The sequence below is a fragment of the Nicotiana tabacum genome, chromosome 12 (genome assembly GCF_000715075.1).
Source record: "Nicotiana tabacum cultivar K326 chromosome 12, ASM71507v2, whole genome shotgun sequence".
Classification (NCBI taxonomy): domain Eukaryota; kingdom Viridiplantae; phylum Streptophyta; class Magnoliopsida; order Solanales; family Solanaceae; genus Nicotiana; species Nicotiana tabacum.
The window spans coordinates 93,998,759-94,012,269 of NC_134091.1; the positions used below are offsets into that span (position 1 = coordinate 93,998,759).

The 13,511-nt window shown below is 39.9% G+C and overlaps 1 pseudogene; it reads left to right on the forward strand.

The window, feature by feature from the left end:
• LOC107775259 (exocyst complex component EXO84B-like) overlaps positions 1–2,534 on the forward strand; it is a 34,080-nt pseudogene extending 31,546 nt beyond the window's left edge.
• Positions 2,535–13,511: the final 10,977 nt, after the last annotated feature.

Sequence of the window (13,511 nt, forward strand, 5' to 3'; positions counted from 1 at the left end):
GACAAGGATCTTGTCCGTATCATTTACATTTGGGGATAAATTACCCCAGGGCTGGATTGGCCTTATATGGTATTGAGTGAGTGACTGTCAGTCGATGTGTATATATATACGAGTTGGAAAACCCCTGGGCTGGATTGGCCATAAACAGTACTGAGTGATCAAATAATTTGTGACCAGTATTTACATGAGGTCTTTCTACTGGGATGTCATATTCCTCATATCATACAGTATTGATTTATTTTACTTGTACTGAGTTTAACTGTTGAACTTGAAAGCATGCCTACATTTTTGTTCCATTATTTATACTGGACTGTACCTGCAGAGCTTGTTATTACTTTTAGCCCAGAGGTTAGTCTTGTTACTTATTGAGTTAGTTGTACTCATACTACACTCTGCACCTCGTGTGCAGATCCAGGTGCTCCCGGATACGGGGGCTGCTAGATTTCGAAGTTAATTCTGTTGGGAACTATCAAGATAGCTTCTTGACGTCCGCAGACTTGATTCCTTTCCTGTTTAATTCTTGTACTATTCTATAATTTCAGACAATGATTTTTATCCATCAGGCTTTGTATTCATATTAGATGCTCATGTACTCAGTGATACCGGATTTTGGGAATGTTGTATTTGAAATTGTGAGTTTCTTCCGCTGAATTTAATTATTATATTTTCAAATTTAAAAGATATGGTAGTTTATTGAGATTGTCTACTTACTTAGTATTGAGATAGGCGCCATCACGACAGGTGATAATTTGGGTCGTGACAAGAAGAATAGTAACACATTTCTATATTTACAAATAATTTAACTTAAACTTCTTACTTTACCTTGATGAGAATTTATAGCAACACAAATATCTATAGCTTATTTTGACCGCAAGTTCCAAAAATCTTCCTTTCTTAAACTCCGAAGTCCAGTCAAACGTTGTCACATAAATTAGGATGGAGAGAGTAATAAAGAAGAATTTTAGTTAAGAGCACTTACAATGCAAAAGATTTTTCACCATTGTGTAATTTAACCTTTTATAACAGGTTATTTACCATTTTTTCCCATTAATATTGTTATATAGAGTTATTTGTAATTACCCTTTTAGGTGACGTCATTTCTTACTCCGTGATGCATAGAACTTAAACTGATTAAAAGAAATTCATTGTGCAGTGTGCTTCCAGAGGATGACTGGTTCGCAGAAGTAGCTCAAATTGCTATAGATATGCTAACTGGGAAAACACACGTTGGGACTGTGGATAATGTTAGCAGTCCTACAACATAATCCGTTCTTTCTCATGGAAGTAACTAGTAATATTTTACTTCTATCTATCTTCCTGAAATAACATTTAGATAGTAATCTTTAAATATTTCATTTAATTATCGATTAGAGAAATTTATTTTCTTAATTACACTCTGGTGTTTAGCTAAAGTCAACTTAGTTTTCTCTCATTGAACAAAAATGTATTTAGTTCTTTGAACTTTGTAATGCTTATAATTGATTAATACGAATGAATATTTGACTGTAGTCAAGCGCACCAGTACAACAGTACAACAGGCTTAGACATGTAAAACAACCATCATTCTATTTCTTTCTTTTATTGTTTATCGTTTGAGGAATAGGGATTCAAATGACCCTGTGCTACAAGATATGAAATAAGTACGAATTATTTACGCAATCGGTTGGTACTCGAAATGATTCCAAATCTAAAATATTGTCTTGCAAAGAAAGCCCGATGCTTATGTGAACCGTCCTCGACATCCCAAAAAGTCTAAACACAAACTCAATATTAGAGTTGCATAAACAATTAGACAAAAAAGGAAGAATTTCCAACTGCCCTTTATATTATCCAATGTATCAAGAAATATTCGATAAAACAAGAAGCAACATCTGCGGGATAAAATGCATTAAAACCTAGGAGGGTTGGATCTTCTAGAAATCCCAAAATTCCTGAATTTCCATATCTAATCATTTCACAAGTAGAATTTCAGAGAAGTGTTTTAAGTAGAGAAATCTGAAATAATTTAGACTTTCGGATAAAAATTCCCTTATATAAAGTAATTCATCGATCTTACCCATAATTCATGCTATGGAAACAGAGTGGGCAACTGTAAATATTGGATTTCACCATTCTTTTTCCCTTCACATAGTTTTCTTTGAAATTACCTAATATAGATTAGTATCTAACTGCTACTGCAACTTTTTGCTTCGTGTTCTCCATATTTTAATGGAAGTGGGATCATATCTAAGCAGAGGAGGATCCAAGATTTAAACTCTATGGGTTCAAGTTTAAATTTTTTTAACATTGAACCAATTATATTTTTAAAGTTATGGGTTCATATCTATTATTTTTGCAAGTTTAATAAATTTTTACACATAAACTTTTACTCCGCGTCGAAAGTTATGGGTTCAATTGAACCCGTAACTGTCACATTGCATCTGCCCCTGCATCTAAGATCTCTTTACTTCCAGGATTTTGAGCATATTTACATTTTAGAAAGCAGTAATAAAAGCATGTGTTGCAGCAAACATTTGAGACAGATTGCTGCATGATGAAACATAGAAGCAAAGTGGAAGACTCACTCTAGTAACTATTTTCTCAGCATTCAAACTCGTTATCTATATCTTGCTCGATATGCCATTTGCTTCTCCAGAACACATGTGAAACTGTAGTTGGCAGCAAGAGGTGCGCAATACTGGCAAGTCCAAGATGGATCCACATAGCAGTCTTGTCCAGTGCAAGAAATCATCTTAAAAGAGTTCCTACTATAACCAGAGGCGGAGCTAGAATTTGGAGTTTATTATGGGTTATGAATTTCAAAAGAGGCAATTTACTGGGATCTAGATAAATTATTTATACATATTAAATAAATTTTTTTAAAATAAAAATACAGAGTCTGAGCCAAAGCTATTGAATTTTGCCGAACCGGCTTGAGGCTCCGTTCCTGTATGAAATCAGCTACTTGTATATCCTCATAATACATTACGAGGCGCTGAAAACTCTATCAACTGGGAGAAAGGGGAGATATGGAGGCACAAGCAAATACACAAATGAGCTAACAATAACTTTATTTAATTGCCATATCCTGTGGATTACACTGTTTGTGCACCTATTCAAGGGGATCTCCTTGCAATCCCAGTTGCTGATAATCCACATAGTCGATTTCATTTAACCGTACATAATATAAGACCTCTTCTGCCAGTTCTTCAGCTTTGTTACCCTGATTTGAGAAGTTAAAATATTGCTTACGATTGATCTCCAAACCGAAAAAAGAAAAGAAGAAGAAAATGACACAAGTATTTGAATTATAGAACATATAGTCACCTGAATTATGAGGCCTACATTCAAGCAATAGAGCTTTAGCCTATCTAGGAATATTTTCAAACCCTTCCTAGAAATGAAACTGAATCTGTACATATCTATATCAATCTCAAAATAATTTTCTCCCTACAAAGAGACCATTAGCAACTCAGTAAGAACCTAAGATTTCTCCTTCAATATGCTAGAAATGAGACAATGATACAATGTTTGCAAATTAAATATTTTAATATCAGATCATATTACGCTGTGAAACAACATAGTTTATGTAACAAAAATATGAATTCTCTTTCGAATGAGAATTAGGAAAGGCCATGTAATAATGTTTTATACCAAGAGAATAAGAATGTCTACCACACTTCCAAGTTCCAACACCAAAATGGTTCGTGCTCTTTTCTTCTAAAAAGAAAATCTCAGAGCCAATAGTAGACTCTTAATCGAATATATTGTCTTAATCATTGTATAACACGCAAAATTTATGGATCCCTCATCAATTGAGGATTATCTTTATTTCTACAGGAAATTAATTTCATTTTTCTTAGACTAAAATTTTTCAAGGAAATGAAATCTCCGTAAATCATTCCATCGGATACAAGAATAATAACAATTTTTATTGACTCGTACTAGTGCCCACATGAAAATAGGAGTACGATGTACGTCCAAATCTAACTCAAAAGTGAAGAATAACAAAATATGGCCATTATACCTTATAGAATTCATGTTGAGGACGTGAAAGAACAGTCTTTTCATTGTAGGCATGCATAATCTTCCTCTCTGCTGCACTTAACCGTAGGTCCTCCACATTTTCTACACGACATAATATCTTCAAACGTTCCCTATAGGGAACAGTACCATCTGTTGGAAAAGCCTTCACTTTTTCCACTTCATCATCCATTACCCTCTGTTCAATAAGAAAGGGGAAGGAGGAAAACTGTAACAACCAATGTAACGACCTAGCCGGTTGTTTTGAGTATTATAACTCTGTTCTCCCATTTACTGCTTATTTTATGCTTTCTAACTATTATGTGACTTGCCGGGGTAATTGATTCGGGTCCGGTGAGGTTTCAGAATGAATTGCGACACTTAGTCTCAATGATGAAAACTTAAGTTGAAAAGGTTGACCGGATGATGACTTATGTGTAAACGACCCCAAAATAGAGTTTTGATAATTCTAATAGCTTCATATGGTGATTTTGACTTAGGAGTATGTCCGAAAAATTATTTGGAAGTCCGTAGCTAAATTAGGCTTAAAATGGCGAAAATAAGAAATTTAAGTTTGGAAGTTTGATCTGGGAGTTGACTTTATGATATCAGGGTCGGAATTCAGTTCTAAAAATTTTCACAGGTCCGTCATGTTATTTATAACTTGTGTGCAAAATTTGAGGTCAATCGGACTTGAATTGATAGGTTTCGACATCGAATGTAGAAGTTGGAATTTGTTAGTTTTCATTAGGCTTGAATTGGTATGTGATTCATGGTTTTAGCATTTTTTGATATGATTTGAGGCTTCAACTAAGTCCGTATGATGTTTTAGGGCTTGTTGGTGTAATTGGTTGAGGTCTCGGGGGCCTCGGGTGAGTTTCAGATAGTTAACAGATCAAAATTCGGACTTAGAACAATTCTGGAATTTTTTCTAGTTCTGGTGCAATCGTACCTGCGATGGAATTGGTCGCAGGTGGGCGACCGTAGAAGCGACAATAAGGTCGCAAAAGCGGATAGGGGCTGGTGAGTTAGTGGTCGCAAGTGCGAGGGAATTTCCGCACCTTCGTGATCGCAAGTGCGAGGGAATTTCCGCACCTGCGTGATCGCAAATGCAGACGGGGAACCGCAGAAGCGCAAAGTCTGCAGAAGCGGACTGGGTCTCGCAGAAGCGAGCCCACAGAAGCAGCTCCAAGGACGCAGAAGCAGAGGCAGTGACAGGCTTGGCAAACCGCACAAACAATTGGTTTCTCGCACCTATGAGACCGTAGTAGCGGCTAAGTGACTTGCAGGTGCGGAACCTCTGGACAGTGTACAAAAATAGAGGGTTCCGAGCTTTTGCCATTTTTTGACATTTCCTATACGGGTTTAGGAGATTTTTGAGCGAGAATTCACGGGAAAACTAGAGGTAAGTCACTTATGATCATTGTTAGTCAATAATATTGAATTATCATCGATTATTCCAATTAGATTACGTGTTTTTGAGGTGTAATTTGAGAATTTGGACCTAGGGATTTGAAAATAAGATTTGAAGGTCGAGTTGATGTCGGAATTTGATAAATTTGATATGGTTGGACTCGTGGTTGAATGGGCATTCATATTTTTAACTTTTGTCGGGTTCCGAGACGTGGGCCTCACTGATGATTTTGGAGTTGAATTTTAGATTTTGTTAGAAAATTAGTATTTTCATATGGAATTGATTCCTATAATTGGTGTTGACTGTATCGAATTAATTGTGATTAGATTCAAGGTGTTCAGAAGCCGATTCGCGAGGCAAATGCATATTGGAATAAAGAACTTGCACGGTTTGAGGTAAGTAACACTTCTAAACTTGGTTCTGAGGGTATAAATCCTTGAATTTCGTATTATATGAATTGTACGGAGGTGACGCACATGCTAGGTGACGGGAGTGTGGGAGTGCACCATAGAAATTATGACTTAAATAAATTCTGTGGAGTTGTATAATTAGAGAATCATGTCATTATTCGCATATCCTCCACGTGTTAAGAGGAAATTGAGTTGAGACTCATGGTAAAGATCATGTTTAGGCTACATGTCGATATTCTGTGACCCACATAATTGTGTTGCTATTTATTTATTTATTTGAATTGTAGTTTTGTACTCACTTACATTCATCATCCGCATATCATATCTTAGTCTCTGTTGTCATTCATTGATACATCATATCATCAGGTCAGGTTGATTTTCATGTCATTGAGAGCCCGAGAGACTGGAAAGTTTTAGTGATATTATATGGGATCGGGTTGTATGCCGCAATAATTTTTATTTATTATCTTATCTGTTTTACTGTGTTCTTCTTCTTGACCTCCCTTAGCTTTCCATCCTTGCTTCTGCTTAATATATTTGCCTTGCAGGTGATGTGCAGACTTGGAGGGTTGTTGATGGGCTTTAGCTTGACAACAATGCCCCAATTGTAGGCATGAACTATAGTAAAGAGGTTTCCACTCATATTCAACATTTTGCATAAATAGCTTTCTTTAGGATCCTTGAGCTTCACCTTTGTAGGTAGTGACCTGGTGATATCCATTTTCACAAGAATCCTTGCATATGATATATGATCCACTTTGGTAGTACAATCATCAGCATGGATAGGAGTTCCTAGACTACTCCCTATCCTGCTTAATGTTTCATTTTCCCAACAATTGAGTGGTAAGTTGGGAAGTATCACCCACAATGGTATAGTTTTCAACACTTATTCATTAAAATAAAACTCATCAGTCCAAGCCTTTGTAATTACTGGCCTGCTATTGATGGTGTATGGCCCTGAATGCAAGACTTCCTTTCTTTCCTTCAAACTATTGAACTTGACCACAAAGTAACCCTCATTGTGGTAATATATTTTAGACTTAGAAGTAAAGTTCCATTGGAATGCAATAAATCTCTCTACTTCCCAATGCTTGGGGCCTCCCCTACAACATAGAGTATGATAGCATATTTCCATTTTTCAGTGCCCTTTTCAATCTCAGTCTGTTGTAGCTCCACAATTGGTTCTCCATTCTGAATTGTAGGTGTAATGAAAGTTAAATCCATACCTCGTGCTGCAAATTTATTCCCAATGACAAGGTTCGCCCATGTCTTCTTCCCATTTGAAGCTTGTTGATGCTTTTGCTCTCCCTCAAATTCAATAGGTTCAGTTGTTGCCTTATGTCAATTGCTCCTTCCTTAGTATCCCCCTGGCCTAGGTTTCCCCCCAATCGATTAGGCATTAATTCCTTCTTTGATTCTAATTTCGTCTCCATAGGATTAGGGATTGCCATCATCAATTGCTTGGCTATGTCCGGAGTTCTCATGCATGCATCCTTCGATTGCGACTCAGCAGTCACTCCGACGCCAGAGCTCGTTTCCTCCATAGATCCCATAATTATTTTTAGTGTAGTTGCTGCGGCCATATCTCGAGTTAGGGTTCCCTGAGGTGATTTCCCTTTCCCCGTTGTTCTTCTTATTGTAGTTATGAAGTCTACAAGCTGCACCTTTGTCGAATTTCGTTTTAGGCGTCCTCTTACCCCCTATTTGCGACGGGCGCAAGTTAGCGACACGCTAATCGTACGTTGAGAGCTAGAGAGAGGAGAGAAGTTCTTGGCTTATGATAATGTGTGGGGATGTTCTATTAAATTTATATATATTATGTTTTCAAACATAAAAGAAATTGTGGCTTATTGAGGTTATCTGCTTACCTAGTATTGAGATAGGCGCTATCACGATATGCGAATTTTGGGTCGTGATAAGTTGGTATCAGAGCCTAGGTTACATTGGTCTTACGAGTCATGAGCAGGTTTAGTAGAGTCTTGCAGATCGGTACAGAGACGTCTGTACTTATCTTCGAGCGGGTGCCGAACCCTTAGGAAAATTTTACTTTCTTGTATTCTGTCGTGCGAATTTGTTGATTTCGGAAACTAAATTTCTGTTATTCTTTTTTCTAACAGATGGTGAGGACACGTGCTACCGGATCAGATGGTCAGCCACCAGTGCCACCTGTTAGGGCCACGAGAGGTCGGGGCCGTGGTAGAGGTCGAGGCGTAGCTCACATAGCAGTTAGAACAGCACCTGTAGAACCACCAGTTGCCCCAACTCAGGAGTAGGTTCCAGATATAGTTGAGCCGATGGGGCCAACTCAGGCACCAGCTGTGCCTATTGTGATTCCAGGCCTTCAGGAGGCTCTAGCACACATATATTGACTGTTTGCACTGGCCTTGCTCATGTGGTTTCAGCTCAAGTCGCACCAGCCACTTCTCAGGCTGGGGGAGGTACTCATACCCCTATCGCCCGTACTCCAGATCAGGTAGTACAGGGACTTCAGATACCGGGGGCACTACCAATCCAGCCGGTTGCAGCTGCTCAGGCCCAGGTGGGTCCTATTATGAATGACGAGGAACAGAAGAGACTGGAGAGATTTAGGAGACTCCATCCTCCAACTTTCTGTGGAACTAAGTCGGAGGATGCTCAGGATTTCTTGGATAGATTCCAGCGGATGCTTCATACAGCGAGTATTCTAGAGATCAGTGGGGTCTCATTTACTACTTTTTAGCTGACCAGAGCAGCCTTCAGATGGTGGGAGACTTATGAGAGGAACATACTAGTTGGTGCAGCACCACTTTCATGGCATGAGTTCTCTGTATTATTCCTGGAGAAGTTTGTGCCACAGACCCGCAGAGAGGAATTGCGCAGGCAGTTCGAGCATTTATGTCAGGAGGACTATCCATGACTCAGTATTTGATGCGATGTTCATAATTGGCTCGTCATACAGTTTGGTTGGTTCCCACTGAGAGGGAGAAGATCAGGAGGTTCATTAATGGCCTCAACCATCAGTTCCGTTTTGTTATGACTCTGGGGAATGTAGCAGGTGCTAAATTCGATGAGGTGGTTGACAGTGCTCGATGTCTAGAAATGGTCCGTACTCAGGAGCGTGAGGAGAGGGACGCCAAGAGGTCTCGTGGTCCGGGTAATTCCAGCGGTGTTCCTTCTGGGGGACAATCCTATCACAGCAGGGGTCGACATTATAGGCCCTCTCAGATGGCTCGTCCAGCTCAACGTGGCGCATCAGCTAGCCATGGTTCATACAGTGCTCGACCGAGTTAGTCTTATCTTAGTGCACTTCCAGCTCAAAGTTCATCTCATGCACCATCAGTTTAGGGTTCATCTGTACCAGGTTCTTCTGGTAGTTATTCTGGTTCTCGAGGTCCACCTTAGTACTTGCCGACATTTTCAAAGAATGGTTGTATTGAGTGTGGAGATTTGGGTCACATAAAGAGATATTGCCCCCGCATAACGGGAGGTTCAGCTCAGCAGAGGAGTCAAGCTACAACTTCAGCACTAGTTGCTTCACCACCCGCCCAGCCAGCTCGGGTGAGGCTCAGTAAGCTAGGGGTCGCCCAAGAGGGGAGGCCCATCAGGTGGAGGTCGGGCCCGATTCTATGCTATTTCTGCCAGGCCAGATGCCGTTGCTTCGGATGCAGTGATCACATGTATTGTCTCAGTATGCCACATGGAATCTTCTATATTATTTGTCCCTGGTTCCACATATTCGTATGTATCATCATATTTTGCTCGTTATCTGGATATGCCCCGCGAGTCCTTAGTTTCACTTGTTCGTTTATCTATGCTAGTGGGTGATATTATTATTGTGTACCGTGTGTATCGGTCATGTGTGGTAACTATTAGGGGATTGGAGACTAGAGTTGATCTTTTATTGCTTAGTATGCTTGATTTCGATGTAATCTTGGGTATGGATTGATTTTCTCCATGTCATGCTATTATGGACTGTCACGCAAAAACTGTGACGTTAGAGATACCGGAATGTACGAAGGTCGAGTGGAGAGGTTCTCTAGATTATGTTTCCAGCAGGGGTAATTTCTTACTTGGAATCCCAACAGATGGTTGGGAAGGGGTGTTTGGCATATTTTGCTTTTGTGAGAGATGTTGATGCAGACACTCCTACCATTAATTATGTACTGGTAGTGCGAGACTTTCAGGATGTATTTCCTGCAGACCTGCCGGGTATGCCACCCGACAGGGATATTAATTTTGGTATTGACTTGGTACCGAGCACTCAGCTCATTTCTATTCCTCCGTATCGTATGGCACCAACTGAGTTGATAGAATTGAAAGAACAAATTTAGGAAGTTCTTGATAAGTGGTTTATTAGGCCTAGTGCGTTACCTTGGGGTGCACCAGTTCTGTTTATTAAAAAGAAAGATGGTACTATGCAGATTTTCATCGACTACAGGAAGTTGAACAAAGTTACAATCAAGAACAAGTATCCTTTGCTGTGTATTAATGATTTATTTGACCAGCTCCAGGAAGCGAGGGTGTTCTCAAAAATTGATTTGAGATCTGGTTATCACCAGTTGAAATTCGGGTTTCGGATATTCTAAAGACGTCATTTAGGACTCGTTATGGTCACTATAAATTTCTCATGATGTCTTTTCGGCTGACCAACGCCCCAACAACATTTATGCACTTGATGAGTAGTGTATTCCAGTCGTATCTTGATTTGTTTGTCGTAGTATTTATTGATGATATCTTGGTGTACTCATGTAGCCAGGAGGAACATGCACAACATTTGAGTATTGTACTAAAGTGGCTGAGGGAGAAGAAACTTTATGCCAAATTCTCCAAGTGTGTGTTCTGGCTTAGTTCAGTGGCATTCTTGGGACACATAGTGTCCAGTGTGGGAATTAAGGTGGATCAGAAGAATATAGATGTAGTTCAGAGTTGTCCCAGGCCATCTTCAGCTACTGAGATTCGGAGTTTTCTCGGCCTGGCCGGTTATTATCGTCACTTTTTGGAGGGATTATCGTCTATTGCATCGCCTAACTAAATTGACCCAGAAAAGTCTTCCATTCAGGTTGTTGGATAAGTGTGAAGAGAGCTTTTAGAAGCTCAAGAATTCCTTGACCACAACTCGTGTTCTAATTTTGCCTTAAATTCAGGTTCTTATATAATGTATTGTGATTCTTCTTGGATCGGTATTGGGTGTGTCTTAATGTAGGAGGGTAGAGTGATTGCTTATGCTTCGTGCAAACCACATGAAAAGAACTACCCTGTTCATAATTAGAATTGGCAGCCATCATTCATGCATTGATGATTTGGAGGAACTATTTACAGATCATCGAAGTCTTCAGCACTTGTTCAAACAGAAGGATCTAAATTTGAGACATCAGAGATGGTTTGCACTGCTAAAGGACTATGATATTACTATTCTATATTATCCTGGGAAGGCCAATGTGGTGGCCGATGTTCTGAGTAGAAAGGCGATGAGTCTGGGTAGCCTTGCATTCATTCCTGTTGGTGAAAGGCCTCTGGCAGTTGATGTTCAGGCCTTGGCTAATCAGTTAGAGAGATTAGATATTTCGGAGCCCAGTCTAGTTCTGGCTTGTGTGGTTTCTCGGTCTTACTAATATGACCGCATCAGAGAGCACCATTATGATGATTCCCATTTGCTTGTCCTGAAGGACACAGTGCAACACGGTGATGCCAAAGATGTTACTATTGGAGATAATAGGAAGTTGAGGATGCAAGGTCAAATTTGTGTGCCAAATGTAGATGGACTGCGTGAGTTGATTCTTGAAGAAGCACATAGTTCACGGTATTCCATTCATCCGGGTGCCGCTAAGATGTACTTGGACTTGAGGCAACATTATTGGTGGAGAAGTATGAAGAAAGATATAGTTGGGTTTGTAGCTCGGTGTTTAAATTGTCAGCAGGTGAAGTACGAGCATCAGATAACAGGCGGATTGCTTCAGAGACTTGAAATTTCGGAGTGAAATACGATGGACTTCGTAGTTGGACTCCCACGGACTTTGAGGAAGTTTGGGTAATTGTGGATCTGTTGACCACGTCCGAGCATTTTACTCAAGTTGGGACTACTTACTCTTAGGAGCGGTTGGCTGAGATTTATATCCGCAAGATTATTCGCCTTCACGGTGTGCCAGTGTCCTTCATTTCAGATCGGGACACACAGTTTACATCATAGTTTTGGAGAGTATTGCAGCGAGAATTAGGCACACAGGTTCAGTTGAGTACAACATTTCACCCTCAGACGGACGGACAGTCCGAGCGCACTATTCAGATATTGGAAAATATGCTACGTGCTTGTGTTATAGATTTTGGCGGTTCTTGGGATCAGTTTTTGTCGCTTGCAGAGTTTGCCTATAACAACAGCTACCAATCGAGCATCCAGATGGCTTCGTATGAGGCTTTATATGGGAGATATTGTCGGTCTCTAGAGGGTTGTTTTGAACCGTGTGAGGCTAGGCTATTGGGTACTGATTTAGTTCCGGATGCTTTGGAAAAGGTTAAATTGATTCAGGATTGACTTCTCATGGCGCAGTCTAGACAGAAGAGTTATGCTTACCGGAAAGTTCACGATGTTGCTTACATGGTAGAAGAGAAGGTAATACTCTGAGTTTCGCCTATGAAGAGTGTTATGAGGTTCGGGAAGAAGGGAAAGTTGAGTCCTCGGTATATGGGACCTTTTGAAATACTTAAAAGGATTAGAGAGGTGGCTTATGAACTTACATTGCCACCTAGTCTATCGGGTGTTCATCTAGTATTTCATGTATCTATGCTCGGGAAGTATGCCGGAGATCCGTCTCATGTTTTGGATTTCAGTACAGTGCAGTTTTATGGTAATTTGACTTATGATGTGGAGCCGGTGACCATTTTGGACCGGCATGTTCAAAAGTTGAGATCAAAGAACATAGCTTCAGTGAAAGTACAGTGGAGAGGCCAGCCAGTCGGAGAAGCTACCTGGGATATTGAGCGGGAGATGCGGAGAAAATATCCACACCTATTTGACACTCCAGGTATGATTCTAAACCTATTCTAGGACGAACGTTTGTTTAAGAGGGGGAGAATGTAACGACCCGCCCGGTCGTTTTGAGTATTACAGCCCTATTCCCCCATTTACTGCTTATTTTATGCTTTACATCTGTTATGTGACTTGTCGGGGTAATTGGTTCTGGTCCGGTAAGGTTTCAGAATGAATTTAGACACTTAGTCTCAAGGATGAAAACTTAAGTTGAAAAGGTTGACCGGATGTTGACTTATGTGTAAACGACCCCCAGAATAGAGTTTTGATGATTCTAATAGCTTAGTATGGTGATTTTGGACTTAGAAGTGTGTCCGAAAAATTATTTGGAAGTCCGTAGCTAAATTAGGCTTAAAATGGAGAAAACAGGAAATTTAAGTTTGGAAGTTTGACCGGGAGTTGACTCTTTGATATCAGGGTCAGAATTCAATTTTGAAAATTTTCATAGGTCTGTCATGTCATTTATGACTTGTGTGCAAAATTTGAGGTCAATCAGACTTGAATTGATAGGTTTCGACATCGAATGTAGAGGTTGGAATTTGTTAGTTTTCATTAGGCTTGAATTGGGGTGCGATTCGTGGTTTTAGTGTTGTGTGATATGATTTGAGGCTTCGACTAAGTTCCTATAATATTTTAGGACTTGTTGGTATATTTGGTTGAGGTCCCGAGGGCCTCGGGTGAG